The 25,863-nt window shown below is 40.2% G+C and overlaps 1 protein-coding gene and 1 long non-coding RNA gene across 2 annotated transcripts in view; one reads left to right on the top strand and one right to left on the bottom strand.

Moving 5' to 3' along the window:
• LOC101156601 (gamma-aminobutyric acid receptor subunit pi) overlaps positions 1-25,863 on the bottom strand; it is a 130,588-nt gene that overhangs the window by 82,200 nt on the left and 22,525 nt on the right. The window lies entirely within an intron of this gene.
• Positions 15,248-15,647, top strand: LOC144984186 (uncharacterized). The gene is made up of 2 exons (XR_013647888.1): positions 15,248-15,383; positions 15,462-15,647. It is a non-coding gene; the product is annotated as an uncharacterized LOC144984186 (long non-coding RNA).

The following is a 25,863-nucleotide window of genomic DNA, read 5'->3' as shown; positions in this document are numbered from 1 at the left end:
CTATCGGCTAACTTGAACAAAAATCCCTTGTTCTTGCTGCTGGGATTACCTGACCCTGTTATCAGTGATAAGTATAATAAGAAACTTTACAGAATGCTCACTTTTTGTGCTAGAAAGTGTATCCTTATAAACTGGATCTCTGATAAAATCTCCTCCAAAGCACAATGGCAAAAAACTGTTTTTAGTTACATGTCTCTCGACTATTTAACTTGTCAGCTACATCACAAAAATATTTTTGGAAAGATATGGGAACCTTTCTTGTTGTATGTTGGACTAGATATTTCCACAATTATTAAAAGAGCATTTGTATTTTGACCTCAAGCACGTATGTACAACACCGGCTCTACTGTTGTTTGATCTTTCTTTTTGATGTATGTTTTGGTTATGACTGCAGCACATATAATTTCTGTATCCGTGGGCCTGTTCTGTTCTGTTTTGTTCTGTCCTGTTAGTATGTTGAAAAATAATGAATATATAATTTAAAAAAAAGATATTTGAAGTCCGCCTTCTGCGGCAGGACCCTACCTAGAGAGGACAACCCACCTTTTTGCCCGTTGAGAACCATGGTCTTCATCTGCTTCACAGTTGACTGAAAACCACCCAGAACTCAGTGAGGATTGTGGGATAATGAAGCCAGCATAGCAACATTGTCTGAACAAAAACAAAGATATAACACTGTGGTCCCCCAAACCCAAATTCTCCTATCTCCTTGCTGCACTTAGAATTTCTATTCATAAAAATAAATTCATAAAAATCATACGATCAAAGCGACAAAGGCCCTTCTTTCCAGGGTTCAACATGCACAGGGAACTGATTTTACTGACTGCCAATAATACAAACCAAATTCCTTCCTAATGTATTTAGTCTAAGCAAAAATAAAACATCTTATTTATTGTTTTATTAGTGGTTTTGTTTTGGGTTTTACACCACAATGTTCCAAATGTTTAATTAGGCTCACTAGTTTTGCTTAAAGAGTTGTTTTTTTTAGATTGATGTCATTTGTAATGTTTGCAAAAGGAATTTTTTTTCTTTTTAAGAAAGCTGTGTAAGGCTTACATCATCAGTTTCTGCTTAACCCGTTTTTCTGGCATCCTTCAATAGAGGCTAAATACTTTTTGACCTCAGTAATACATGAAAGAAGAAGAGTTTTCATCCAAGTCTTAATAGCAAAACTCTATAATTTTAAATGAAATTCATTATTTTTACAAACTAATGCTAAAGATGTTGGGAGTGCAAAACGAAACAAACAAATGTGACAAATCTTTGGCTAATTTTGTGACATTTGTTATTAAAAGTGGCTAATTACTAAGGACACCAAACAAATCTACCAAGCAACAAATCTGTTGCTAGTCTGATGAAGAAAATCAAGGAGGATGGCACTGAGCCGGATGGATGAGAGATCATGTTCCAGATACACCATGATTAGCCCCGCCTCTCTCTTCTGTTTGGCCCGCGAGCATCGGGCACATTGTGTTCCACATTTTTTTAAGAGACGAATATAATTAGGACACAAGTTTGCAAAAAATGTCAGGCAGGCACCATCATTGTTGGTCTGGTGCTGTGGACACAAAAAGCTCATAATCTTAATGAAAATTGACAGAAAACTCCCAGAACCAAGAAATTGAAGATGCATTTCAGAGAAAGCAAAACTGCTCAAATGTACCTGGAATAGATTTGGAAGAAATGTTAAAAAGAAGTTTTGAAAGAAAGTTTCCTCTTTGGAGAAACCTTTGGTTTCTGTCTCTTTGGCCATAAGAGGAAACATCTTTTAGGGACATTTTCAACAAAACCAAATTTCTAAATGTCATGTAATGCAGAACGATTTATTGCTGAGAAAAATTGTGAGGACAACCTTCCTGGAGGATGTAATCACAGGAAATGTGGAGTGAGCACAAAAACACTCAGCCTTGCACTAAAGGCTCCTTTAATCTTCATTGAGGAAAACGCCTGCAAGCAGTTATCAGAATGTTATATTGATTCATGCCCATCCAAACAAAGGGGCAGGATTTCCTGTTAACAGCAAAGAACTGCAGCTCTGCTGATGCAAATTCAAACAAAGATCGTTGAGGATCCCAGAAAGACTGTAGAAAGTGCTGTGGTAAGATGAAAGGAACAAACAGAAAATAAGAGAGACGTCCTTCTGTGGAATTGTCTTTGGCTCAAATGTTCAGCATTCTGTTTAACCATCTGCACACCTTCAATGAGGAATTATCTGTCATAAAAAAAGATCATGTGGAGACAAATTCTGTGAATGTTTGCAGAAAACAATCAAACATAGATGCAAACAAAATCCTTTGAAATTAGATTACTACGACAAAATAAAACCTCTTTTTGGTGAGCAAATCCAGCATGGTGACACAGAAATGATGCAACGCTTTTTCCAAATAAAACTTCTGCAGACCATGTATTAGAATGGAAAACCATCAGTTGCTCTGTATTGCATGAAAACATATTCTGGAAAGTCTCTGCTGAGCTTTAGAGAGTTTTTAATGAGCCAAAGAAAATGCAAATAAAAAAAAACTTTAGGTAAATCTTGGGGGGAATTAAGAAATCCATGACCGTAGTCTGACCTACCATATTATGCAGTTTAAGCACATTTAAATAACAGCCTGTCTCTGGCTCACAACATTCTAATTAGGCAAAGTAAACTGACAGAAAGGCAGATTAACAGATTACTGTAGCTGCAAAAGTACCAAGAACTTATTGTGCTTTGACAGACTTACTGAAGTAAATGTGTCAAAGATGGACACAAATGTCTGGCAGCAGGAGATGGTTGTGCTCACAGTATAATAAAGTGACTCCTGTTGATTATCTGCTTTGGACATATTTCTTTTGGCTCAGTACATCCATCCATCTTCCTCCGCTTATCCGGGACCGGGTCGCGGGGGCAGCAGACTGAGCAGAGATGCCCAGACTTCCCTCATCCCAGCCACTTCCTCCAGCTCCTCTGGGGGGACCCCGAGGCGTTCCCAGGCCAGCCGAGAGACGTAGTCTCTCCAGCGTGTCCTGGGTCTTCCCCGGGGCCTCCGCCCAGTGGGACATGCCCGGAACACCTCTCCAGGGAGGTGTCCAGGGGGCATCCGGACTAGATGCCCGAGCCACCTCAACTGGCTCCTTTCGATGTGGAGGAGAAGCGGTTCTACTCCGAGCTCCCCGCTGGTGACCGAGCTTCTCACCCTGTCTCTAAGGGAGCGCCCAGCCACCCTGCGGAGGAAGCTCATTTCAGCCGCTTGTATTGGCTCAGTACAGTTTAGCGTTTCAATGAATGACCGGACTAGCTCAGCTTCACATGCTTGTGTGCCGTTGTGCAGCCACAGATGTGTTGTTGTGATTTCCTGTAGCTGTGGGGACTGCAGCTAACTGGCAGAGGTGATGTAAGGCTGCAGTCCAGAAAAAACATGATGGGAGTGCTGCAATAAACTGCTGTCATCGTGACATATGAACACAGATGCATCCTGGGACCGGCAGAAACAATCTGCCAGAAAGAACTCAGCCGATAAGAACCAAATGTATTTTTGATCAGGACACTGACTAAACCAGGGATCGGCAACCTTTTTTACTCAAAGAGCCATTTGGGACCGCCCCTAATGAAAAGAAAGCACACGGAGCCTCAACCCGTTTTGACATCATTATATATATTATGCATGTATATATTATTCAAAGGTGCTCATTACTTCGATCTTCAAGGACATGAGTGTAGATCGCGGGCCAGAAAAGATTAAAAAAAAAGTACTTCTTAAAAATCCACCAGCCAATCAAAATCCTCACTGAGAAGTACGGGACTTGATTGACATGTAGATTGCCCAATCGGACATCGTCTGAAGCATACGTTGCTGCAAATGCACATTGTGTTCTTAAAAGGATGATACCGCGGCCTCGTTGGGAGGAGCCACCAGCTGAAGTTCTGGTCTGATCGCTGCATGGAGCGATGTGTTTATCAATGCATGGTAGACACTGAGAATGTGGAGAGATCAGGTTTATTATTTTGAAGAGTTCTATTTGGTAATCATGTTTCCAAGTTTGAGTTCATAAAATCATCCCGGGGGAAAGTCTCTGCTTCAACTCCTGCAGGGAAAGCTGCGTCTGAATCTGACGCCCGTGTTTGCATCTCTCTGACAGAGTTTGAAGCCAAAGCCCCTCCTCCGCCTCTTTACCTGCTTTTCCTCTCTACCTGTTCACCTGTTCACATCCTCTGCAGCTGAGATTTGTTTCCCCCGCGCTCCTCAGTGTGTCCTACACAGAGAGCACAAAATACGGTAGTCGGGGCGCTCGAGCGCAGCACAAGGATGAAAGAGCCGGACGCAGGTTATAGCGGGGATAGAGCGGGTTAAGCAAATGAATGGAAGAAGGCGGCCCGCTGAAGAAATATTCAATATTGTACACATTTTATTATTAGTCTGAACTATCTTTTATGTAGAAAAATCTTTTATTTTGCTAAATCAGTCCAGTGCGGAAAAAAAACATCAACAAAAGTTGTGTTGGGTGGTTTTTGGCTGGGTCTGGCGGTTTTCAGATGACTTTTGGGCTGGAAAACTGTGACTCTATCTGGCAACACTGGCGCAAACTCTCAGTCTGTCATCAGCGAGTTGCTCTCTGCCCCGCGGCACGTAAAGTTCCCGGCAGAAGATCACTCCGGACCGCGTGTTTCCTCCTGCTATCAGCTCTGCAGTTCTCGCGCGATAAATACGAGCTCATTTAGGAAGCTGGTTTTGACGTGGTACACGCTTCGTACGGAGCCAGCAGATGAACAAACTAAAATAAAATTTAATTATTATCAAATACTCATTATTTTCCAAAGTCACAGGGACTCACAACAAAAGGATGAAATAACCACATGTGGCTCCGGAGCCATGGGTTGCCGACCCCTAGACTAAACACACAGGCGTCTTTCATTGGTTGAAAACGGATCCTAAACGCACCTGATTAAAAACTGGACTTTATGTTGTTCTTACAAATAATTACCAGTTATTTGATTGATGGATTTTATCCAAATGTATCCCACATATAATAAATGACAAACATTTCTGCTATAATCCCGTTAACTCTTTCCAGACTTTCAAATCCATTTGTTAAAAGTCAGCTCAATACATTAAATGCAATTTATATTATGGTCCGGGTGAATCCTCCATTCTGATTGGCTGCTGGGTGTGGATTGTTACGGCTGTGGCCAAATTTGGTTTGGATTTCTTTTTCCTCTGTGTGTTGTGTATTTTCTTTTTGTATCAGAGTGGGACTTCTGTGTTTTCAGGTGTGGTGCATGAAGGCGTGGCTCGTATTGGACCCAAGCTGATGGAGGCAGCTTTAAAAGCACCACATGGACCTCCAGTCTGTGAGAAGGGAGTCTTGCTGCAACATGTTTCCATTGCAGCTTGGCGCTCTTCTCCACCTGTATTGTTGTGTGTTGCACTTGGTGGTTTCTAGTATTTTGTACTTGGTGGTTTCTAGTATTTTGTACTTTGTGGTTTTGTGTCCACTCTGTTTATTTTTCTGGTTTATAGTTATATTAAGTGAAGCTGTAGGGGTGAACTGCCATTTTCTTCAGTACTTGTTTTCTCCTGTTTTTGTTACTCCAGGGAGGTTAGAGTTTGTCTTTGTTTTCTCTTTTATTTCATTTACAGGTAAGATGACATGTATCAGTGAGGTGGGGTTTTGTTTGATTTTGGCTTTGGTTCACCCTGAAGCCTTTTTGCTTCACTTTTAGTTAATGTTGGTTGTTTATTTATTTGTAAATAAATTTGTTATATTTCTATGGAGACATTCTGGTGTTTTCTTAATTGAAGTTTGGTGACAAAACTTTACTTTTTATGTTATGCCCCCCTAGGTACCCCTAGACACAAAAGGGTTATGACAGGATTAAAAAGTAATAATCCACGGTGATAATGTACACCAAAGAAAGTAGTTCTGGTCAGATACCTTAAATTTTCTGTATCACTTCGCTGGCTTCTTCAAAACAAACTTTTGCTTCATCTGGACAAAAACAAGCAGTTAGAGGTGAACTTTTTCTGTCTGAACTGATGCTTTATTTAACATGTCGTCAGCATATATCTCCCTTTCCTTTGCCGCTACACTAAAGGCTGTTACCATAACAACATGTCACACAATATATTAAAAAGTCCCCTTTTTGTGAAAAACAGATTTAAACTGAAAATAAAAACAGGAATAAAGTACTAAAAATTAGCTTTGGTTCCATGTGCAAAATGTCTTTGATCGGATGAGAATTGAACCGTGTACATGGACCCAGAAAACCATCCAATAACAAATGTTTACACCACACTTTCACGCCACACTTTCAGTCGGAAAAAATAATTCAGACATGGAGAAATGGCGTGTTCTGTTTAAAAAAAAAAAAAAAGAAAGCTGTGGCATAGGGCGAGAGAATCTTCTAAACGTGCTTCTATTATTATGATTATTATTAGTTGCCTGTTCGCTCAAATATTCTAAACATGTGCGGCCAGTGCTTTATTCTCATCCGAACATTACCTTGTTCTTATTTGATACTGCTGTTACTCTCTGTGCGCGATCAATCTTTGAATATGTATATTTTACATCCACACCTACATAGATTTCTGTGTTTCCTCTGACACAATGAGGTGCCTGTAGAAATAGAACAGAAAAACGGTGTGCTCCTGTTCTTAGATTTCTATTGACTCTTTCAAGTTGGGAGTCAGACATGTTCTTAGTGAACTGCATTACAGTGACTGATGTTGCTGAGGGCTTTTAACTGGACATTAACATAAGATTCATCTCAACACCGCAATGTGTGAAGCCGGCTGTCTCAGCCTGCACCAAATGCATTGCCTTGCATTGCTCATCTATCATGCATGCGCCATCTGCCTGGGGATTCACTCCACTCTTTCCCCTCTGCTCAAATGCATTGTGTCTCTTCTTCAATGTGTGTCTCCCTCGCACCGAGACGCTGTTATCAGCTTCTGCCACTGATCAGGTGGCAGGACGTACACTGTCTCAGATTAGTAAATCTGCCATATTATCCAGAAATGTGTGGGAGACAGCAAAGCCTTGTCAAGCACTGGAGAGGTGCGCTGTATAATCTCTGTGAACAAACTGTGCCGCAGGACACAGCAGCTGTTTTTCCTCCTCTATGATGGTGGAACACTGCCTGATGACTCCAGTCGGATTGGACCGTTGAGCTTTTCATGAATGTGACGGAAAATAAAATACTCTAGTTGAATCAAATAGCACCGTCTTACAGGTGCACCTGAACCCCACCTGTGTAAGGGCTGGAAGGAGGGGGTAAGATTCAGATTTGACTATTTCACCAATGGCTTTTTTTTACATGTTGGCAAACCAGTGGTACTAACCAAGGCCTCTGCACTGAAAAGAATCCCAGCCGCATCTCTCAGGCTGAGGTCACTGTCCAGAGAGGGTTCTGCACTCAACGCTTTATTGACTCCATGAACCGTTTCCTCTTGTGGAACAGGGCTAATCAAAGCCAAAGACACCACTCTAAACCTGGGAGTGACACTCAGAGCACTACTTCAAGGCCTGGATGAGAATGCTGCAGTTATTTAGTGTGTGAACAGTGTGAATAAATGACAGAGGCAGGAGGATGGCTTCAGTAGCTGTAATCCACACTTCAGACCTTCCATCCATTGGTTTGAAGTACAGTTCCATGTATACATTTGTGTGTGTGACCATCGCGCACCAAACATCCAAAGACTGGCCATGCAGCGACACACTCACACATGGAGAAAAGCAGCCGTGCAGACTGCTGTGCATCATCACTCCCGTTCATTAGCATGCATCTGACTCTGAGCAGAACTACAACTTAAAGGAAAGTGATTTCTAACATTATCATCTGAGTTTTCGTACATATGGTGAGTTATGCACTTCATCAAACTTGGTTGTGGCTGAAGAAGATCGTCAGCTCCAGTTTTCCCATTCTAACTCTGTTTCCAGTTCATACGATCCAGCATTGGCAGTTCTGTTACAATCTCATCCACTTCTACTGTGAGTGCTTCTGTTGTTTTTTTCACCACCTCAGCTGGCTTCAGAGACTTTTGATGGAACCACTGCAACATATTCTTTCTAAGATCATGAGCATTCATGACAGCAGAAAAACTGGTAAACGACTGGATTTGATCAGTATTTTAAAACTTTGGATCAAGATTACAATTACCAAATCCTCTGATCTGACTATACAGATCACGGCTTTTTATACATATGTTTCAAAACTTTTCTAGATCAGTTCAAATTCAGTCAGATCTGCTCCGATGGGGATTTCCAGATCCGTCCCGCCCACAGGATCAGAGAGGAGAACCTGGAAAAAGGTGGAGCTCTCTCCCACAACCAGGAAGAGTCTGCAGGACCAAACACCAGGAGTATTTTGATGATCATTTTAAAAATCTGACAAAGTGATTCATCGTATTTTGTTGATAAGTATTCGTCATGAGAAAGTCTCTTTTGTTTGTGGATCTTCTTCAAAGGAACTGGTTTGATTCAGCAGGAAACTCACTTTAAAAAAACCTCCTAACCAAATATGACTTTAACTCCACTCTGTTTCTCTGCTAAAGCATTTCTGTCTGGTTCAAAGATGTTACCATGCAGCAGACCAACGGACACATGTGATTGTTTTATCGTTGCAGGTTTAGAGGCTGTGGAGATCCCAGAGGAGAGTGAGAAACCTGCTGCTCTGGATCTGCAGTCTTTCTTCCACTTATTTGACATGTCTAGCATAACAAAGTGCATCAGCGGACAAGTGCATCAGCGGACAACACACATGTGATGTCAGCAGAAACTGATCAGTCCATCATTCCAGTCCATTGTGTGGGAAGACTTTGAATAAAGTCATGTGACCATCCAGCAGGGGTGGGCAACTATTTTCTGCCACATAAGGTTCTAAAATTGGATAGAAGGGTCGGTCCAGGAGCAGAAGCGTGGAGTGATAAAGAAATAACATGGAATCTGGATGAAAAACATTTGGATTTAAATTTATATTATAAAACAGAGCATTTTAGAGTTTTTAGGTTAAAACATTTGTTCTCAATTTAGAGCCAATTGCACCAACAGCTTGATGTACCTCGTGTAAAACTTACAGATATGCTGCATTCATGTGGTGTTTAAATGACTGGAAGAATGAAAAACAACAAACACCACATGGATGATGGAGAAGGTCCCCAAACGTTTTCTTGTGAGGGCCACTCTAACTCTTTTTTTTTCTTCTATAACTCTAAACTTATTTTGTCTTTCTTTTATTGTCAAGCCCTTTGGTACCTTAAGGGAGTTGTAAAGTGCTATATGGATAAGGTTTCATTCATTCATGATTCTTTTAATAAAATAACAATATTTATGAAATAAAAAAATCGCAAAAAAACAAATCTTTTTGTGATTTTCAAATACAAAAAGTCAGGAAGAAATAACACGGCATGGAGGAGATTGATTGACAAGGTCTCCAGCCAATCAGAACACAGAACAGGGTGCGCTGTTTAAAAAAAGCAGCACAATCGCTCTTAAAGAATGAGATAAACCGATGAACTGTGACGTAGAAAGGGAAGACTGTCTTCTGTTCTGTTTGACAGAGATTTTAGAGGGTTTCAGGTTGGAGCACAGACTGCAGAGGGGTGGAAGAAAATATCACGTTCTATGCAGGTCTTAATCTTGTTGCCAGATAAAAATACAAAAATACGGGTCTCTGATATTGTTCAGTGGGCCGGACCAAACATGGAGGCGGGCCGGATCCAGCCCGCGGGCTGTAGTTTGCCCACCCCTGCCATCCAATATTCCCTTTGGATTCTTTGGATGTGGAAAAACAACAGTGGTGAACTTTAGGAAACTAACATGTGAATGGATTTGACATTCATTCTAGTTTACTTGTTTGTTTGGACACAGATTTCATTTCCACTTGATGATCTGGAAGAAATCCAAGAATCTGGAAAACTTCCCTGTTCAGTAGCAGGAATTTCTGTCTGAGTCTCACTGCTGCAAGTTTGGATGAAGATGATCTGGATCCACTTTAGGTCAGAGAATCGGATTGTTCAAAATGAACCACAATCGACCATGAATCGAATCAGCAACCACAAATACCTAATTGAATCGTTGTTAAAATGAACCGTTAAACACCTAAAGCTCCGGTATAATCCTTTATTAATTAAGATGTTTTTATACTTTCTTGAAATTTGTATTATCTGACCTCACTTTCCATGTAATAAGTAATGTTTATCGTGTTTGTCCATTGATTATTCTGAGTTATACCATGGTCGGGGTCAGGGGTGGCGAACAAGGTTGACACCAAGAGCCGAAATTTTTAACTGTGAGAGTCAAAGAGCCACACACTGACCTGCCCAGACATACACACACAAACATGCAATTAAAGCCATATTATTTTCCATAGCACACTCCTGTCCCTACAACACAACAGCTAGTATTGTACTTGTGTTTATTTCAAGGAAAGTGTCCACCCTCAATACACACATCAAATGCAGCTTAGCCAGAGTTAACACAGCGACTACCCTGGAGGTCAGATACCCCCTCCACACACGCACGCACGCACGCACCCACACGCACACACACACACACACACACACACACTCTCTCTCACTCTTTTCTCTGCCTCTCTCTGACACACACAACTACTCAGTGACGTGCAGTGAGGTTGATGGCTGGTGAGGCACTGACTCCTCTGAAGTCAGATTTCTGATGATAAAACTGAATATTTCACCGTTCATCCAACAGTATTTAACTGGTAATTCTTTGCATCTCAACATTCCTCTTTCAATAACCCTTACACCAACAAATACACAAACTTATGGGCAGGGCATCCTTCTGGTGTCTGAATAATTCATATTCACAATAAACACATTAAATACATTACATTTCAGATATGTGAAGCATAAATTTAACTTTAACCCTAAGTAAAACATTTTGCTTTTATAACTTTTTGCATGAAAAACTGATAATTGATGGAATATTGAAATATTCACACCAGCATGCTCAGTCATGTGTGTTTTCCAAACTACATCTCAGAATTTCTCACCTTGCTGCAGTGATGGATGATGATCTCAGTGGGATTTCTCTGGTTTCTAGTAATCCTCTGCAGATCAGGTTTATATTCAGTTGTAGCCTCTCTGATCAGTTCCTTTACGTGAGTGTCGGTCAGAACGGACTGATGCCTTGATTTCACGTGTTTCAAGGTAATAAACAGAAACTCACAAACATATATTGAGGAGAACATCACAGCAGCTTGAGAGCAGCTCTTTTACACACGGGGATTCTTCTGTTCTCCAAAACGGATCAGGGCCTTCTTTCAAAGAGATTTCAGCTCAATCATCTCCAGTTCACTCGCTGCCTCATCAGTGACAAACGGGGATCTCAGTCAGTCAGTCTCTGGATTAAAGGATGGATGAGAAAAGTGATCTGCGTCGTTTCTGCTGCAGGTCCTCAAACCACAAAGTCAAGTTTCTATCCAGCAGCGTCACGTTCTGCTTTATTCATTCTGATTGCAGCTTTCTGCTGTGAGCTCCACAAAGAAGGAAAGTGGCATGATGGCCGTTTTGAATGTGCACTTTGAAAAGCTTCAACTTGTTAATAAAGGAGACCAATTTGTGTCAGTTCAGGAAGAGTTTTTCATTTTCTCCGGGATACGTTTAGTTCTTTTCTGCCATGAACTATTTTACTGCTTACAAAAGCTCATAATAATAAACATAGTGACCTGGTATTCTGTTCAATAAAAAAGTAAGAATCTTCCCATTTTTCCAGAAACGTTCTGTGTTTATCTTTATACTCTGAATTAAGCCATTTTAACCATGAAGATAATGGTCTGCACGCACATCAAACGTCTAGCTATTTCTTCCGGCATTGAGCGTAACCCGCGCAAATGATTGGCAGTCATTTATGTGTCAGGAGAAGCATCAAAACACACACACTGCCAAATTAATCTTATTATTATTTAATTTTAATACCCTCTGATGGATTTGAGTGTGGTTTAAGAGGGAAAATACTATGAAATGAGGTACAGTATATAGAAAATGTGATGAGACGCATCGAGCCGCATGCCGTAAAACAAGTTCTGGTCACAAAGCATAAATGTTTTGTATCACTGTGCTGGCTTCTTTAAAACAAACTTTATCTTCATCATCTGGACAAAAACGAACGGTCGGTAAGAGGTGAACTTTCTCTCTGAACTGATGCTTTATTCAACCCATCGGAAAGATCAATATATATATATATATATATATATATATATATCGCTTTATATCGCCAAATCTTGCCTGCAGTGGTGGTGCAGCGCCTTGTTACATTGCCATGACAAGGCGCTGCACCATGTAATAACTAGTCCGCTTTTTGTGAAGAAAGCAATCCAACTCAAGAATTAACTAAAAACTGGTTAATATTTATTCCTTTGATAAGTGATCATGGTATAAGCGGGTTAATGGCCTTCTGAGTGTGCATTATCACTTTATAACACACTTCACGGAAGTTTAAACGCGTCGGACGGTTTAGGCCTCCACGGCATGCGTTAAAAAGTTATGATGCATATTTCGTCGGACATTAACCCTTACATAATGAATTGACAGAAGGTGAGGCAGGTAGTAGCTCTGCTTTACGGAAGAGGGCGATTGTGAGCTCAAGTTTGTTCTTTGGTGGTCGCCAATTCAGATCTATAGGAGGCAGTTATTCTATGTTTTAATTTGACTAAAAAATGGCAAATGTAATATCTCAGCTCAAAAATGTCTTCTCTTTCAATTAAAAGTAATAAACACTGGTCGTTTGTTAAGTGCTGTATACTTAAACAGCGCTTTCCTGGCTTGATGTAAGGGCCAAAGTATTTTATATCCATTCCATGTCTTGCCCAACCTATTGCAGACCAAAAAATGTAGTAGCAGTTAAGAAATGCAAAAATATCCTGTAATCGATAGTGAGAAAAGCAGGAGTTGGAGCTCTTAAAGATCAGGTTGGAAAGGACATCTCTTTGAACTCTTCATCAAGAGAGAATGTCTGGATCCACAAGGTTAGAAACCCTGAGAGAAGAACCGGCGAGCCAGGCTCTGACAGCCTGCTGTGTGAGACAGCTCAAACATGTACTTCACTATATGATCAGGGATGTTTCTCTAGTGTGGTTTGCTGGTGTCAGTCCTTGTTTTTATGTCTGTTGGTATCTAACCCAGTCTTTCTTTAGTCTGTCTGTTTCTCTGTCATGTCCCTGTCTCTTGCTTCAGCATATGTTCCCTGCTGATCTCACTGTATTTTGATTTTAGAACTTCTCCATTATCACCCTGGATTGTTGCACAGAGGCTCTTATGTTGGTGTTTTTGACAGTAAGAATGAAGTTGTTCTTGCTTTCAACTGTCTGTCTCTGAGTACAAAGCCTGTATTCTGATTTGCCTCACTCTTTGGTTGCTAACGTTCTCTTGGTTAATATTTTTGATGTTATATACAATAAAGACACAACTTGGACATCTTCATTAAGTGTGGAAGGGAATTTCAAGATTTTTTAAATTGCATTTGTAATCGTTCAATCGCATTGACTTGTTATTGATGGTTCAACATTCTGATGCAGCTGTAAGGTAAAGCAGTAAAACACCTGGGTTTATTTTTTATTTTAGTTTTTTTAGTTTTCGTTTAGTTTTTTAAACTTTAATAACAAATATTGCACATACAAAATACCGAACACAAAACTCCACACTGTGTGCAAAATACAATTTTCACGTTCTCCAGGAAAATGAAGAAAAAAATCAAAAAAACATAATAAACGAGCATGTTTCAACTGTTCTGACAGCTTATTTGTTAGTGGAGAATTTTATACTGTTTACATACAGAACCATTTCTTTCTGAAAAACACAAAATACTGTTTTTTTGTTGGCATATTTAAACTTGTGTATAAAGTATTTAGCCATAATTATGAGTAAATTAACTACATATATTTTCTCTGCATGAAGTCTCCCCTGTGTAAAATATCCAAAAATAATTTGCTCATAAAATAATCTATAATCTTCACATAGATGAGTTCTTATAAAATGTATCAAATCTTTCCAAAATACACACCTGGGTTTATCACTACTTGATTTTTGTGTTTTTTGCTGTGACGTAATATATTTGCAACTGACCTTGTCTTAGGGTCTCACCTCCCTAAATTACATTTTAAAGTTGTGTCATGGTAACTAAACTTTAAAGAAGGTTTTAAGTCCAATTGTCATGACTGAACATCAAAACGTCATCTGCATGAATGAAAACCTTCACCAACACCGCCTCCTTAACAACCTCCCCATGTTTCTTCTGGAGGAGGCTCTGAAATGCAGATGAACACATTCTACTGTAAAAAGCCGAGTCTGCCAGGGGGTGTTGCAGTACACAAAACAACAGGCTTATCAGAATCTACCAGGTGAAATTTGGAAGTGCTGTTCTACCTGAGAAGAGCAACACTGGAAATTTTTAGATTTCTAAAAACGCTCAGTAAATTAGACTGGCTGTGCAGAACGGCAGAGGTGTTTCTTATTGTTGCCACCCCAGTATTGGATGTGGCTTATTTTCCCAGACAGAGACGAGCAGCAGTGACTAGTTAGTTTGTTTCCACAGAGCACATCTTCGTGAAAAAAAAAGATTATGATAAAGCTTGATTTGCAACAAATCTGTAAGTGTGTAAAAACGTGAGTAATAAAGTGTAACGATGTTCCGTGGGATCATAGATCTGTGTGTATTGAAACCAGGATGTCGAGAAAAAGATGTATTTTCATAAAAGTGTCCTTCTTGTTTTACACTAAAAATAAACACAAAACACTTCATACTGTAGTGATGTGGAACAGAAGCTGTTCCTAAAGCTGCAAGATGGGTTGATCTCCTGTCGCTTCTTTGTTGCACGTGAAGGAAAAACTTAGACAAAGAGTACATCAGTTCCTTGGGATGTCTGAGGAAAACTGACCTAAATAGGGCAGTTGATCACCCAAAGCATGTTAGACAGGAAGTGACATCAGAGGATCAAAAACAATCCGCGTACCATAAAAAAATCTGATTCTCACATTTGAATGGAATTAACATTTTTCTCGTTAAAGTAGCTTTAAAAATGTAAAATGTATCAAATACATTTTCTCAAAAGTAGCCAAACAAAGTCAAACATACAAGTGAAGAAGTTATCTTAATGAAAGAAATTGTCAGGCATTAGACCCCAAAACTCTTCTGTAAATCTAAAAATGACAGATGTTAAAATCCAAAACTGGATTTGGAGGGAAACAAAAGAAAAATTGCCTTAAAAAACATATTGTTGCTCATAATAGTATGCAAAGATCATATTAAATGTCACGGTGCCTCGGTCAGCCCCGCCCCCTCAGCTCTGCTCCTGACTTCCACCAGCTGTGACCACTTCATCTCATCAACCTGCCTACACTTAAGGAGATCCAGCCCATTCATCGACGCCAGTTCGTTAACTCCTAACGGTGACTACGCCTGGTCAGCCTGCTCAAGTCCCATGTCTTTGTCCTGCCTTGCTCTCATGTTCTGCCTCTCTGTCTCAGGATTTACCCAACGAAGGTCACCTGTGTGGAAGTCTGCCGTCACTCACCTGCCGTCCTGAACCGAGCTCGGAGCACTCCAGCCGCAGTGATCCCTCCAGCCTCGCCACGAGCCACGTCTGGATTCCCCCCTGTCAATGGATTACTCTCATCAACCCCTCCTGTGATTAAAACTCACTTACCAAGTCACTTACCTGTCTGATCATTCTGAGTTCCAGCGTCTGGGTCTGTCTCGCCTGAAAACCATGACATTAAACAAGGAAAGCTGTTTTTAAAGATTAAAATTCTATCCTTTTTAACCAAAATCAAGCCTTAACGACGAAATGATTAGAAAAGTGGCTGCGGAAGAATGCTAAAATAACGTGAAAACTTGCCAATGAAAAATACAAGATTGCCCCCAGGTATACTCCACATATAGTAAAAGTTAGTGATTTGGCAAGCAGTACAGTACAGAGCATAAAGTCACCAGGAGGAAGGAGGCGAAATGCCAATGGGCACTCAAATAATCTGTTTCTTCAGCTTCACCCCCACAGTTCTGTCAGCTCCATGCAGCCGCCCGCCCACTTGAACTGTGTGGAAGACCTGCGAGCACTGCTCCTGCTAAATAACACAGATTGACATGTTTATCTTTTCTTTCTTTTTCTTATTTCTATTTATTTATGTATGGATTTAATTTGATTTTTTTGGGGGGTCGGTTTACGCCAAATAACAAAATCCCACATTCTCTGACAAAGAGATGCCTTCATCACAACAGTTGAAGAACATATATAACATATATGACCCATCACAGGTTTTGAAAACTTTCAAAGGCTCCAAACACACACAGAGCTGCGAGTTGATCTGCTAATGAAGTTAAAAGCTAAAAACAGCAGTTTTACTGTTTCTCTCCAGGGCTTTGATGTCATGCTGATGCAGTAAATTCTCTTTGACAGCATGAGGCGAAAAAGTGAGCAGTCATTATCGAGTTTTTCATTTATTTAACTGCATTAAAGCTCTTAGATTAGTGAATGAAAAAGTTCATTGCCTCTCCAGTTATAGTGGTGGGGGGCACTGTAGACCTTTGGAGGTGTGCCTGTGGTTGCTTCAAAAGATTGTTGGGGTTTGGGAGCCATACTGACATAAATCCAAACCAACACGAGGCAGCAAAGGGCTGTGTTCGCCTCATATTCCCCATCTCCAGTAGAAAGACAATATTCAGTTGTAGAAAAAGAGGTGTTAACCCGTTTTTTTTTTCCAGAAGTGGAAAAGTGGAGGACCCTCTTCTGGGGGGACACAGACCAAGCCCTGATATTGACCAAAGGACCGGGATGCAGAGGGATGTGGTTTGCATGGTGGTCAGCTTGCCTGCTCTTTTTCTAAGATGATGCTCAAAGTCATGGTTCTCACTGCCTCTCTAGAATATCTCTTTCATCACCTGAGAACACAGAACCCCTGAGGGAGCCTGAACTGCTGGTCCTGCTGCACACTGAACCAGAGGCCCTTTGAGAGATTTTACTGAGGCATTTGAGGGGGCAGATTTAAAAATGAAAACATCAAAGTCCTTCTCTCTAGCACTTAAGCCTTGTTTGTCGTTGAAAATGAACTCAGAGATGCATAGTTCCAGTATCCCAAAGGAAGCAAATGATCAGCCTGGTACATGAAACTCACCAGGACGATGTTTGATTCAAACAAAAGCCTTTGGACTCGTGCTGGTGGTCAAGTATGGACGTCTGTAGGGGAGAGCATCAGGACAAGTCTGACTTCCAGATGAATGATAACAGTTCGTATTGCACCATTCTAACCAGTTCCACTTCATGTTGGCCCATGGCTGAAAGTTTGGATCAACATTGAGGGACTGTTTGAGTAATCTTCTCAGGACTGCCGTTCTGCAGTGACACTGACAGACTGTTAGAGGGAGTGGCCAGGGGTGGAATTTTTCAATTACAACCTCAGCCAACACTACCTTCCTGTCTATAACGTTCTACAGAGTTAAAAACCCTACAGAACTAGTAGGGACGCAAGTGAATTCTAGCATGGAATGGAGAAACGTTAAGTACAGCAAGATGTCGCAGGTACTATTCTCAAGCAGATGGAGCCATAGAATGAAGGAAATGGATTCTCAAAGAAACCCTCCCCACTGCAGGGCTGGAGCAAAAACCATGGAAACGTTTTATCCACCCCTCACCGCCTCACAGCTATGTCTCCATACCAGCTAATGTCAGACAGGAATATACTCACAGAAAGATATTGGTCCTGCAGGCATGATGTATTACATTGTATGACTATTGGAATGAATATCGACTGAATAGCACTTGATCTCCTTCCTACGTTGTGTATTCAGTTGCTATGCCACAGCACTAGGTGTTGATGTAGACTTCTATACGGTGGCCCAGAAGGGTCACAACACAACACATTAACTTTACACACAACACATTAACTTTACACACAACACATTAACTTTACACACAACACATTAACTTTACACACAACACATTAAATTTACACACAACACATTAACTTTACACACAACACATTAACTTTACACACAACACATTAACTCACAACACAACACATTAACTCACAACACAACATAATAACTCACAACACAATATAATAACTCACAACACAACACATTAACTCACAACACAACACATTAACTCACAACACAACACAATAACTCACAACACAACACAATAACTCACAACACAAAACATTAACTCACAACACATTAACTCACAACACAACACAATAACTCACAACACAACACATTAACTCACAACAAAACACATAACTCACAACACATTAACTCACAACGGAAGTAAAGCTGCAATTGAAGTGCTTTTATTCTGAAATTTCCACTGGGCTGAGTGGCTAACTGCCTAACAGAAAGTAACGTCACAGTGAGCTGTGGAGGGAGCATTATTTTCTACAAGAGAAGCTAGCAGCAGCGTTGCCAGATTGGGCGGTTTAGGGTGTAAATTTTTTAACAAAGCACTTCCATTGCAGCTTTACTTCCGTTGTGAGTTAATGTGTTGTGAGTTAATGTGTTGTGAGTTATTGCGTTGTGTTGTGAGTTAATGTGTTGTGTTGTGAGTTAATGTGTTGTGTGTAAAGTTAATGTGTTGTGTGTAAAGTTTATGTGTTGTGTGTAAAGTGAATGTGTTGTGTGTAAAGTTAATGTGTTGTGTTGTGACCCTTCTGGGCCACCGTACTTCTAAAACTTCTAAAAAGCCGTGTTACACAGACACTACGTCTCTTTTGCACATATTGCAAAGATGAAAACAGGTCATACAAGTGAGAAAAGTTGTGGTCCTTATGTGAAATTTTCACAGATGCATTACAAATGAACCACGTTAAAACAACGGAAGAGGTATGAATAAACCACGCCAAGAACACGTAACTCGTAACATAGAACATGAACCGTGCTTGATTATTGCAGTGTTTATAGAATAATAATGGATTGGATTTATCTGCACTTTTCCAGACGGTCAAAGTGTTTAAAATGTGTCCATTATTCATTCACTCCTCATTCATACTTGGCACATTGGAGTGGAGCCAGTGGAGCCACTCTGGAGGAAGTGTCTTGCCTAGGGGCACAGCTACAGTTGACTAGGGGGAGCGGGGATCGAACCGCCGACCCTTCGTCAATTTTATGTATTTAATTATTTTTATGCATTTATTCTTATTTTCAAATTTATAGTTTATATTCATCTTATGTCTTTAATTTTAGCATCTTATTATGATTTTAGCCCCATTGTTTCCAGTGGGGATCTTTTCTGCCTTGCTGGCTTGGTCGATGGTTGCGGTTGTTGCCCTTGCTCGGGCGGCTGGAGTTTAACATTGCAGCCTAGTGGCTGTGGGGTGGACCACATTGCCGTCCCGGTCTGGGTGGGCACTGTGGCAATGCTCCTATGTGGCCGAGCTGCTCCTGGTATGAATGGATCCCCAAATAGTGTTTCCTCATAGCAGAGTCTTAAGTTTCTTTTAGAAAGTTACTCTTATTAGTATTCATTGTGTTTGGGGTCATGGGTCGTATGTGTTAACAAAGGGGAGGGGGTGGCTTTTTTATTGTAATACTCTTTATGTTTTTGTGTTTTTAAATTTAAAGTGTTTCGAGTTGCGCAAGGCATAAGAATAGCTTTTTTTTTTATTAAAAAAGTTTGATTTGAATTGATTTCTTAAAATGCAGTAAATCATGGTTGCTTCAGCAGGCAAAAGCCTCAAACTTTGTGGATCAAATCTCCTCCACAACTCCTGACTGCTGATCAGGTACAGAAAATCTCTCCTCCTTCAATGTCAAGCTACACTGTGTGCATTTAGAAGGTGTGTGACATCATTACCATTGCAAAGTGCTTCTTGCTCTTTCAGCTTTTACCTGTTTGCAGAAGTTTCAACCCTCTTTAACATTCATTAATGTAAACTATAGATGGCTGCAAAACACGTCCACGTGAAGCGTTGCATAATGCTTCATTACAAAGCCTGTCAACACAGGAAATCCAAGGATAAATCCTCTCAACAAAGTGCTGTGGAAGGACATTCTGAACTCTGAATCATTTCAGAGTTGACTTGTGGTATAAGAGGATTTTGTCTTCCTATAATCTTAGTTATCCGAACATGTTTTCACAGAAACATCTTTCTCTCAGTGATTGTGCATGAAAAGCAACTGTGATCGCACGAATAATGAAAAAAGACCATAATGCTTGTTTTATAGATGGCAATGTTTTCAGCCTGACATCTGCTGTGAGCATGAATATGGGCGCCTGCTCACAGGAGGAATCTGCAGCGTTTTCCTACATCTTCAAAATAAAACTGGCAACTGAGCCGCCAGGAATTAGGTGGTTTGAGTGCACCGTGCAGCAGGAAGCAAAGCTTTAAGAAAAATAGCTGAAGCACTCAGGACTTCATCTCAGGAAAAAAATACTTAGCATCTTTTTCAATTTTCTTTGCAGTACGTTGGTTCAGCAGTTCTGTTGTCAGCAGCTCAGACACTAGATTCACCTTTATTCTGCATGAATCTAATCTGAGCAAGAAACAAATCAACCAGAAGAGCCCACATCCAGAAAGGTGAATGAAGAAATGGCATGGTGAGGGCTTTAACTGATTAAAAAGGGAACAGATGTTGAATACGGAGCCGACAGTAATAGACAAGCAGGGTATGGATGGCGTGAGCGCACAGTGGAGAATCTACCAGAACACTCATGGCCTGCAGGCTCTTTAAGAGATGAAACTGACTGACAACAGTATGGAAAATGGACGTTAGAAGTAGCTGGAAAAGCCTAAAAAACGTCTTGGAATCCATTTTCTGAAGCATCAACCCATCTGGGCTTGATCCCTATGGGAGGGAAAATGAAGAGGGAAATGCCCCGATCTGTAGCTGTCTGTGAAAGAAAAGCCACATGAACTGCAAAAAAGGGGAATCATCCTGAAGAATCCTTTTCTCACACATTTACAGTTTAAGAAGCTCCTTTTAATAAACCACTTTAAATCTGCCATCAGATGAAGTGTCTTCTTTTTCTGCAGTGAAGTCGTGTTGTTTTGTTAGTGGGTCACAACTGCTTGGACAGAATAACAAAACAGCTTGGTTCACTGTTTTTGTGATGCTGCTGATGCTTTCCTGCTTGTTAACACTTGTATTATTAACCTCCATCCTTCTGCCAGTAGCTGCGGTGCAGGTTCAGGCTGTGTGTGTGCTGGGGTGGTGGGGGGGTGAAGTGGAGGCAAACTTAACACTTTTTCATGGTTTGTTGGGGGGGATAAAAAAACATTTCTTTGATCTGGTTTCCCTTGGAGCAAAAAGTTAATTTGATTGATGTCTTTCTCCAATTACAACTCTTGATCAGCTAAGCAACACTTTACGTCTCTGTAGACTTAAACCGGAAAAACGTTCAATTTCCTAAAGATCATGGGTCATACAGATCAAACAACAAAACATCTGAAAGATCTTTATCCCAAACTTCCAGCAGTGAGACTCAGACAGAAATTCCTGCTACTGAACAGTGAAGTTTTCCAGATTGTTCCAGATCATCAAGTGGAAATGAAATCTGTGTCCAAACCAACAAGTAAACTAGAATGAATGGTAAATCCATTCACATGTTAGTTTCCTAAAGTTCACCACTGTTGTTTTTCCACATCCAAAGAATCCAAAGGGAACATTCTTAGAACATTCTAGACACTGGATGGTCACATGACTTTATTCAAAGTCTGTCCACACATTGGACTGGAATGATGGACTGATCCGTGTTTGATGACATCACATGTGTGTTGTCCGCTGATGCACTTGGTCATTGTTATGTTACCTACCATAAACCTACCATGTCTCAATCTAAATGGTATTTTCCTAAATTTATAGAACTATTATATATAATTTTAAAACAATTATTCTATGGTATTGGTTGATTTGATTGAAGACCTTCCTCAGACAGATCGATCTGGTTGGATTATAGGAAAAGAAATTGATTACTTGATTAAGTCAATTATTCGTTACACCCCTATGATTTCATCAAGGTTTCTATAAAGAACTGTAATAATTCTTAAAAGGTCAAATTGATCTGGAGAAAACCTTTTTGTAGAGACTTTTTTTTCATGATATTGGAACACTTATAGGAATGGTCAGCGAGATGACTTGTTTTTCCAAAACTCTCGAGGGCAAACAGAATGTGCAAAGCAGCTCCAAGACGGAAATCCAGAGTCAGATAACAAAAATATCTACTCTGAAAACATGAAAACGTCACATATGTAAGACACAAACTCAGTTTCCTTTTTTCATCCATCTAATTTGTGTTTTTAAGCCTGGAGTGACAGTATGGCATTATGTTTGTCAAGCGCGTTTCTTAAGCTTATCATCAAAGAAAGTGAGATAAGACAGGAGTGAGGAGTGGAGGGGGGGCAGTTTCCGCAGCAACATCTCTCATGATGTGACCGCAGCATGAACCCCGTCATCAGGATCGCATGTCCCTTCTGCCAGCTCGCAAATCTGCACAATAATCAGCCTGTTGCAGCTCGATAACAAGTTGCTCACTGCTGCACACTTCATGCATTTTGCATGTTTGCATGAGAACAGAGGAAGAGAGACTGAAGTGAGAAAGAATGAGGCTCGGGCTGGTTGCCATGGTACCACACATCAGGGATGTTTCAGAAGTGTTAAATATCACTGAGTCCTTCTACTTTTTCTCCAACCCTTCCAGACACAGCCGGCTCCTCCCCAACAGGACCTGCACCTGGCTGAAGAGGAGCGTCTGATGTGTCAATTCATGCACACATTCATACAGGAACCCAGCTATAAATACATCACACCTCAGAGGAGCTTCTCATTAGCCAGGTGTGCCTTTCTGTGCCAATAACGTAAAATCTGTTAGGCTCACAAATGCAGAATTTTATTGAGACATGGCGCTCATACTTTTGTGTGGTTGCAGTGTGCCAACATTTCCTGTCCCAGTGAATATACTGTAAATACGCTTTACATTTCTTCAGGATTTAGCCTCAAAAGAAACTTGATAGGAAGCAACAACTTGGCTTTTTCAGCACACATGGATGCCGCAAGGCACACACATACTGTATGTGCACCACCTGCGAATTAAACCAGGCACTCACAAGGGAGAGTCCCACCCTTTATGTATCCAGCCATATCTTTATGCTATCTACCTAACTTTGTTTATCTATTTGGACACACACACACGAACACACACACACATGAACACACACACTCTCTAACTCAACACATTTCTTTGGGTTAAATTCAGTTTATTGTACAATCTAAAAATTGTTACCTGGGTGCCGTTAGGAACCCTCTCCGTTAAGTCCTTTCATATTTTCTTCAGACTACAATGATCTCATATTAGTAAAGGAACAGATGTCATTACACTAAATCAGTGTAGGCTTAATCTCAAGATCTCAGCAAACTCTTTTAAAGACAACTGTCTTCTGTTAACCCAAGACGACTAACACTAAAGCTTCCTTTGTTAAACAAAGATTTTCTTCCTAAAGTGACCCCAGCAGTCTATGTCAAGAGCAAACGTCCTGACCAGTTTTGAAAATGGCACTAGAGAGAGATGGAGCCATTCTGAGCACATTCTGCATCAGTTCAAATGTTTGGTAAGATTAGGTCAAAGGGTGTAAGAAAAATAACCGTTTCTGTGAAATATCGTGATATTTCATTTAGCGATAATTGTGTTAATTTAAAATTCAGCCAAGACAATTTCATTGCTTTGACAGATTACAATGTTCTTGCTTTCTCGGTTTTAAATGAAAAGGAAAAGAACAAGCGAAACAATCAAACATGTGAGGGAGCAGGGATTTTTCAAAACATAAATGATATGACATGATTTCAGTGGTGTTTCAGGCAAAGTCTGATCTTATAGGCTTTACATAGTCTGTCCATATAGACCAAGTAGCGTAAAAACCATCCAGACGTATTTGTAATGAGTGTGAGACTCTTTCCATTATAAACATTTGTTGTACAACATCAATCCGGTCCTCTGTCGTTGGTTGTTCAGGTTTAAGCCATCTTCTTGTTATTGCTTTCTTACTGGCTGCCAGTAGAATGTAGAGCAGTTTCTTATTTTTGTTGTCTAGGCCATCAATTTTACTCAAAACAGACTTTGAAAGGACAAGGGGAAAACCATAGAAATACATTTTGCTGATGTATGTATGTATGTCAGCCCAATACTTCTTGATAACCACACATTCACAAAATATATGGAAGTGATTGGCTCCATTATTACTGCACCTCCAACAATTACTACCTCCCAGGTATTTTTTCTGAGAGGGTGTAGAATAAAACCTCATTATGCTCTTCCAACAGAATTCACACCAAATGTTTGATCCTGTTGTGATCCATTGTTTCCAACATACTTGTTCCCAATCCTCCTCTGTAATAGTGAGCCCTCCTTCTCGCTCCCATTTTTCCCTTACATACTACGTGTTCTCCCCTTACGCGTCAAGATACTCTTGTATAATTTTGAAATTATTTTCGTAGGGCATATTGTTTTTATTGATGTTTTTAAGGTTTTAAGAAACCTCGGGTCATCTGTGGGTATTTTAATTTTTGGTTGAAATAGTGCCTGACCTGTAAATATCTGAAGAAATCTTCAGAATTGAACCTGTGTTTTGCTTTTAGAGTATCAAATGTTTGAAACACTTCCTTATGAACAAATGAGTTGTAATCTGTTAACCCTTTTGCAATCCATAATTTAAATCTACCATCGTACTTGTTGTAAACTTTGAGTCGTACGCACACCATCTGAGAATTTTTGAGTCTTCCACCAAGTTACATTTGTAACTGGATCATTCCAGGTTTTAATCATCATAATTAGTAAGGGGTCATCCTGTGAAGTAAGTTCCCCCTGTAACTTGATATCCCCTAAGAAAACTTTTAACCCTTGTGCTATCTTAGATGACCCCACCCTTGCATTGACGTGTTCTCCCTACCATGACAAAGGTGGATAAAGGTGGAAAGATTTCATGTAATCCATGGACACCAGTGAAGATCACAAATTATTGAAGAAAAAAGGTTCAGAGCACTGTCTAGTGGGTCTAGATGACCCAACTCCCAACGTTAAAGTGCCTAGGATAGCACAAGGGGATTCTTTCAAAGGCTTTGAGCTCTAGATGTTTCCATCCTGCAGCGTATACTGGAAAGCACATGCAGATAAGAGGCCTCAGCTGGGCAGCACAGAAATAATCTTGTAAACAAGGAAGATTTCTGCCACCTTGATCTCTTTTTAATTGTAAGGTTTGATATTTAATTCTGGGTTTTTACCTCTCCATATATATCTTGATAATATCTTATCCCATTCTACAAATTGCTTTTGGGGTATGGGAAATGATAAACAGTGGAATAAATATAACATTCATGGTATAATATTAAATCTTATTGAGTCAATCCGAGAGTGAAGGTCTAAAAGTGGTATTGCGTTTCACCTTTGCAGATCTGACTATAGTTTAGTATTAAGTTGTCTATAGTTCACATCATACATCTTTGTAAAGTCTTTGTGCAGAGTAATGCCTAAATATTTAATTGAGTCTGCTTTCCATTCCCATTTGTAATCATCTTTAATTTTTTTAAGGGGGGCTGTATATCCGCCAAGCCCTCCGAACCTGTGGATATCCCAAGTGGGCATTCACCAGATCCCAACATACAGGAAAACAAAACAAGAAGGATCAAGAGCCGAAACGGAACAGTATTTCAATTCCCTATATCTCAGGCTTGTCTGAAAAACTAAAAAGGATTTTCAAACAACATAACATCCCAGTTCATCTCAAACCAGTCAATACTCTCAGACAAAAACTGGTTCATCCAAAGGACAAAATTCCCAGCTACAAACAGAGTAATGTTGTGTACTCTATCCACTGCAAAGAGAACTGCAATGAACAGTATATAGGAGAAACCAAACAACCTCTACACAAGCGGCTTTACCAACATCGCAGA

This window comes from Oryzias latipes, chromosome 15 (assembly GCF_053564925.1).
Source record: "Oryzias latipes strain Hd-rR chromosome 15, Olatipes_Hd-rR_3.1".
NCBI lineage: Eukaryota > Metazoa > Chordata > Actinopteri > Beloniformes > Adrianichthyidae > Oryzias > Oryzias latipes.
The sequence above is the reverse complement of the archived record's forward strand: the minus strand, read 5'-3'. Positions and strand labels throughout refer to the sequence as shown.